The following is a 6898-nucleotide window of genomic DNA, read 5'->3' as shown; positions in this document are numbered from 1 at the left end:
TTGAATGAATGGGTGGGAAAAGCCATGGTGGTTCATGGATACCCCGACCGTTCGCATTAACGCCCCATATCTTTATTTTAATCGATTTTCAATCATTTTGTTGAAATAAAGCCATGGTGATACATAGATAATTCAACAGCTAAGTTTTTATTATTGGTATTATTCATGAATGTCAATATTGTTTTCTCGTTTTTGTTACAAAGAACCATGGTGATTTTATGTACTCCTAACCACTAAATGGATTTTATTTGATTCATTTCATACTATCAAATTTTTGAAGGTTATATTTTTAATTCTTTTCTTAAATGATAAAAAAAATTTCAATCCCAACCCCAAGGTATTTAAGGATTTTTTTTTTTACAATCTTTAGGCATGTGTCAATCTACATTTCTAACCCCATATATTTACAATATATCTACATTTGATACTTGAAACCCACACATTTATATCAATTACTCGAAGCTCATTAAATTTTACACATTTTTCCCCGTAGCATGTATTCTCGCCTTCTTAACTGTCGTTGTCGTATCGGTAGCTCTAGCTAGGGGTGTGTTTTTTAACCGTACCCGAATAACAAACCCGACCTGAAGCGACCCGCGACCCGATAAACCCAACCCAAATTCACCCAAACCGATTAAACTCCTAACCCGAACCCGAGATAAAATATTTGGGTTTGCATTTGGGTTGAAATACCCAAATTTGGGTTGACCCGAATAACCCGAAGTATAATATATCGATGTATGTATCCCTAATTTTTATAGGGTTGTTTAGCGGTGAAGTAACACAAAAACCTTATGTATTCTTTTTCGATTGTTCACAAGACTCCAGTTAATATTGGATCTATCTCATTCCAATGTATTAAGTACCATAAAGCATGTTGAGAGTGTATATTTTCAATTCAAAAACTTAAATAGTATAATATTTAAACCAATATGTATTGAGCACGTTTCTTCAATCTACACAAGTATTGATCCGCAGGCTATAACACTCCTTCATCCGGTCTAATGCATGCTTGTATGATAAATTCCATGTTTTGCTAAATAATATATGTTATTGTTGAATATGGTTGTATATTATGGTTTTATAATGGCTTGGAATATGGTTTTCTAATTTATGATATTGTTAAAGGAGGATAGGATAAATTTTGTTTAATTTGTTAAACCTGAAACCCGACCAGAATTTACCCGACCCATTCAACCCGAAACCTGAACAAACCGAACTTATTTGGGTCGGTTCTTGGGTCAATTATTTTGAGCTCAAACCCGAACAACCCGAAACCCGAATAAATAATCCGAAGAACACCCCTAGCTCTAGCCATAGCATGTCATCCCGTGTCGCGAAGGGAATCTTGGAAGCCCTCCCAACAATCATCTCTCAGCTCCAAACCATGAATGATGCTACCACGCCCGTGAACCCAAACCCAATTGCTTGCTCTTTCAAGTAATTCACGAGTGCTAACCCAACCGATTACTTTGGGGCCGAGGGTGCTACCACCCTCCTCCAATGGTCCGAACAAATCGAAAGCGTGTTCCTCCATTGTGCATGCCCGGAAGATAAGAAGACCATTTATGCCTTAAGCGTTTTCAAATTGAGAGCTCTTACTTAGTGGAATAGTAAAAAGTACTCTCTCGGGGCTGAAGTTGCCATGGCTTTGCTATTGGATGACTTCAAGAAGCTCATGATGGAAAGGTTTTGCCTGAAATACGAACTCCTTAAGTTGGAAGAGGAGTTCTGGAACTTGAAACAAGAAATTGGTGATAATATCACTTACAACGATCGGTTCCACGAGTTGAGCCTCCTTATTCCGCATATGGTCACTCCTCTCAAGCGAGCCATCGATAAGTATACATCTGGCTTGCCTATGCAAATTCAAGACTCCGTCTTGAGTCGTCACCCAAAGATCCTCCACGATGCAATAACTTTTGCCAGCACCCTCACCAAAAACCATGTTAAGGTTAGGACTTTAAAGTGTAAAAGTACCAAAATGCTTATCGAAAAAGCCACGACAGAACCTTCCAACGAGGACAAGGTCGAAACAACAACAACAACACATGTACTATGCTCTAAACAACTTAAACCCATCACCAAACCAAGATATCCAAAGTCAACCTACCAAAAATCCCTACACGGGAACATACCCTTTGCGTGACACGTGTAAATTTCACCACCCTACTACCGCACAATACCGAAAATGCTTCAATTGTGGCCGCTTCGGTCACTTCATCAACTCTTGTCGGGAACCTATACAAACTCAACACAACTCATCCTTCCCTCAACCTATTATTCGACCATATCACCAATCATATTCCCTACCTTATGCTCCATCTCTCCCAACTATGCGAGCCTGCTATCATTGTGGTAGCCTAAACCACCTCGCAACACATGCCCAAAACTCGTTTATCAAATTCAACCCTACCCAAGCCCAACCAACCAACTCCAAATATATCAAGCCCAAACCTTCCAACTGCAAGCCCAAGTTAATCAATCCCAACCAATATAAGCTCAACCCATCCAACCTCAACTAAACCATGCCGAGCAAACTCAAGTCAATTATTCCAACCAGGGTGCGTAAGGACGTGTGTACTACGTCAACGCCAATGAATGTCAGCTTAGAAATCATGGCACCACCTCACACTAGTCCTTATGCCAACGACTTTGATGTGCTAAAAGTAGTTATATAAAAACACGCTAATCTAGACACTAAGTAATAAATTCTAGACTCTTAACTTAACTAAAACTACTAACTAGCAAGTGAACCGGTCGACTCTAGTACATCTAAGTAAGTCCGGATATCGAACCCACGGGACTCTTTAATTTACGTAAACTAGCTAATTAGACTCAACTAATATTGACATGACTTATTTGTTTATTTGTTAAAGGGGGTTTTTACTAAAAATACTAATTTTAAACTATTATTAATAACTAATTAAGAAAAACAAGTAATTTAAACGAAACACAAGTTTGTTGATTTTAATCAGAAAATAATAGAAAACTACCTAGGCTATAAACCCCTAAGTTTCAGTTGTCAATTAACCGGGAAAATATTTAGTTATGGAACTGGGATCATAAAATAGACACATAAAAGAAAACCCGAAATAGGACCCCTGACACTTCTCAAGAAGACACCTATGGATTTCTAATAAGTTTTAAAGCACACCAGTTTTAAGAATCAAATTTCCTTACGGTCACCTAACTAATTGCGAACTAGTTCCTTTACACGAAATCCTACTTTACAGCGCGAAAATCAAAGGCAATTTAATATATTTAATTGACCCGATAGATAAGTTAATCAATACAACCTAGACGGACTCCTTACGAAGAACTAAATCTAGCAATCTTGATCAACAAAGACCTACCAATAACATAGCATCTTACAGCACACTTAGGTTTATTTGATTAAATAATATTATTCCTATGATATTATCGCGAATCAATCATAAAATAGTCAAAAACACAAAGTAGATGACCTAATAGAAACCTATCATATGACAAACAATAATCAAGGCAACTATGGAATAATAAAACTCAACAAACAACCCTAAGCACACATATGCATCAAATCAATATAATTAAACCTTTTACTAGTTCATAAAGCCATAACGATAAATAAATCCCAAGTCAAAATTAAACATCAACAAAGGTTCATCACAAGCCTAGGAAGTCTATAACATTTAGCCTATCATTATAAAATCAAACAAAACAAACTTAAAGCAAATCATGGTGAAAAATAATGTAAACGGAAGAAAGTAGGTGATAAAACCAGTAGTCTTCGTTCTTGATCGAGGAGCACTTCACCGGCTGATTCCCTGCCATCAAACCCACCAAAATATGCAATCCTAAGCTCCAGGAAACTCCTAATTCGTCTCTGGTTCGCAAGGTATGTTTAAGGTTAAGTTTAGGGGTCTTTATAAAGGCATTCTAGGCCCAAAACAGGTAAAAATCGAAGTTTCTGTAATCTGTGACCCCGGGGAGCCACGCGACGGGCATACACCCCTCTGGGCCGAGCGGCGCGATGAGCTAGGGGGTGGGGCGTGGTCTATAACAACTCGGATTTTTTGTATTTGTATTCGTTTATGTTTAAACCAATTCGAGAATGTAATTCGGATCTTTCGAACTATTTAAAACTTGTGTTTATTGGTATTTAACTTGATTTAATTTATTTTATAATTTCGTAACTTTCAATCATGCCAAATAGTCCTTGGAAACTCTTAAAATCGCTTAAAATGGCTAAAAATGCATTTTCGGGAACTATAATGACTAATTTTGCCAATTCTTTCATATTTTCGACTAAATTAAGAAACTTAAGCTCCAAGTTATGTCAATTAATGTTTTAAAATATCCCAAGTCATTTTCTTGATGCTTAAGACAAAATCTTTAAGATATTAGACATGATTTTGTCATTTATTGATTATTTTGTTTCCTAAACGAGTTCGTTTACCAAATTAACGAATTTATGGACTTTATTATTTAAACTAACATAACCTAAAACCCTAAAACTACTGTCCTTGGTCCTTCATAACATCTAACCCAAGAAATTCTTCTTCCCCATTATCGTGTTCTTCAATCGAATTCTTTCAAGACTTGTTGACTTTGGTGTTCAAGGCTTCTTTAACCATATTTTCTCATTCTTCTATTCATCTCCAGGGTAAGTTGTCTTCTTCAAAATTGTAGGTTTTTATCTGTAGAACAAAAGCCCTCAATCAATTTTACTGATTGATGGGGTTTTGTCAGTCAATTGATTTCCGACCGTTTAAGGGCATATTGGTCAACAACTTTGACCAATTGATTTCTAACACTTCTGGTCGGAACCGAATTTCGGTTCAGAATACTTTTATTTTCATCTCGAGATTTTAAGGCTACTGACTGAAAAACAACTTTCGACTCGCTGTTCGGAGTCTAGTCTGTACCAGCTTGCTGAAGCGTTAATTATCTCATAACCGGAGTTCTAGACATCCGTTTGGATCGATTCTAACGGCTATGTTCTTGGTTTTAATTACAGTTTATTATCACTAAGTTTCAGGTCTGTTCAGTTTATATCAATCAGCACGTTAAAGGACGGTTCGTTCATTTAATTGTGTTTTTATTCTATTTCTAGCACACTCGCCTAAGCAATAAGGTGAGATATCATTCCCCCTTTTATTTTACTGTTTTCAAATGTTTTGGGACATATGCGTACTAATATTTCCTTTTATATTACATATATACACAAAACTAGCAAACAAATGATCGTGTGTATTCAATCAAATGTTATTTGTTACTCGCTTATGTGCTTACATTCTATCATATTCGGAGAGGTCCATCATAACCACATTATAGTATGATCATATGCCGTCCTAGTAGCCATATCCCGTGTTCTTGAGGCATGGTCAACCGACAATCACATTTGTATGCTAGTCATAGTAGTCATCGCCCGTGTTTGTGAGGCATGGTCAACTGACACACTATTTGCTCACTGTTTGATTGATTATTACTCACATTATTTTGTTTGCGCGTTTATTATTTATCATTTATTACATATTATTATTAGTGTCAAAACTGATGATCATCTCACTCAATATGTGTTGTTAACAAATCTCTGTTTATTCTCTACGCATATACAGGTTATCAGTCGATTTGAAGCTAGGTGAAGAATACCTTAGGAAATAAAATAAAGAATATTTTCTCTAACATTTAGTTTGGAATTATTTATTTGTTTTGAATTGTTATTGTTATATTTTAAAACTTGTGCACTTTATTTAAATTTTGAAATAAATTAATTAATTAGATATTGTCATATTTTATATTGTATGATAGTACCTTGTGAGTTGTAAACCATGGTTCGCACCCTGCATTTCCGCCTTAGGTTGGAGTGTGACATGGTCTGGTCCATCTGGTTCACTCCTGGTTCGGTCCGGTTCATTTCCTGATCCTCCGGTTTGGCTTTATTTAGCTCTTTTTTCGTCCTTTTTAACCATGATCAAGTCTCAAAACCTACATTATTCAAATATGTTAGTAATATACAAATTCTAATAAAAACCGAACAAAAACTAATAAATATTATATAAAATATACAAGAGAAATATATATATTTAGCATTATATCAGACCTACCTACCCTGAGAAGACAAGCACCATGGGCGAAACTTCTCTTACATTTAATACTTTTGTCTTTGTTCTTTTCATTTGAATAATGTCTCATTGTATCAAATTTTCAATATTATTAATGAAATCATGTTTGCATTTGATAAATATACCTTCATTTATTCTCCTCGCGAAACATGACATGCATTTCTTATAATGACTATAGAATTATATTTGTTTCCTAACGACTTGTGACCGGTGACCCCAAACATAATCCTTAGTGGAAATCGGGACCATGTGCATGGTTATTTAATAGGAACCGTAATTTGGGATGCCTGACCGGTTGCTTTAAACTGGGGCTGTGTACTTTGTTAAGTAGCTATCTAATAGTAGCCCAATGTATTTAATTTATTTTGTTGATTTTATATTTCATTTGCGACTATCCAATATCTCAATGCTTACGTCTCAAACTTAAGCCCTCCCCGTAACGGTTAATTTTCCTCAGTAATAACGTTACTAATGAATATGCGTTATTATTTCTCTAATTTTGATAGCTTCTTGTGGTTAAAATCCGTGTTCAAATCCGTTCTAATCATGCAAATAATAGCTAATTGACAACTAATTTGATGTTTAACAACATCGCTGCTAACCTTGATCAATTTTCACCTATAAATACATGATTATAACCCAATTAAATTGACCTGCACCTACCTCACATCATCTCGAAACAAAGCCCTAAGTTAATTGCAATAAGATCATTTTGTGTTTGAGTTCTGAAATGAAACCCTAGCATCTCATGCTCCATCTATTCGGGCTCAATTCTGGTAGTATTTAGACGA

This window comes from Bidens hawaiensis, unplaced genomic scaffold (genome assembly GCF_021521415.1).
Source record: "Bidens hawaiensis isolate Kalapana, Puna unplaced genomic scaffold, B.hawaiensis_p1.1 tig00007641_1, whole genome shotgun sequence".
NCBI classification, from domain to species: domain Eukaryota; kingdom Viridiplantae; phylum Streptophyta; class Magnoliopsida; order Asterales; family Asteraceae; genus Bidens; species Bidens hawaiensis.
Note: the sequence above shows the minus strand (reverse complement) of the source record.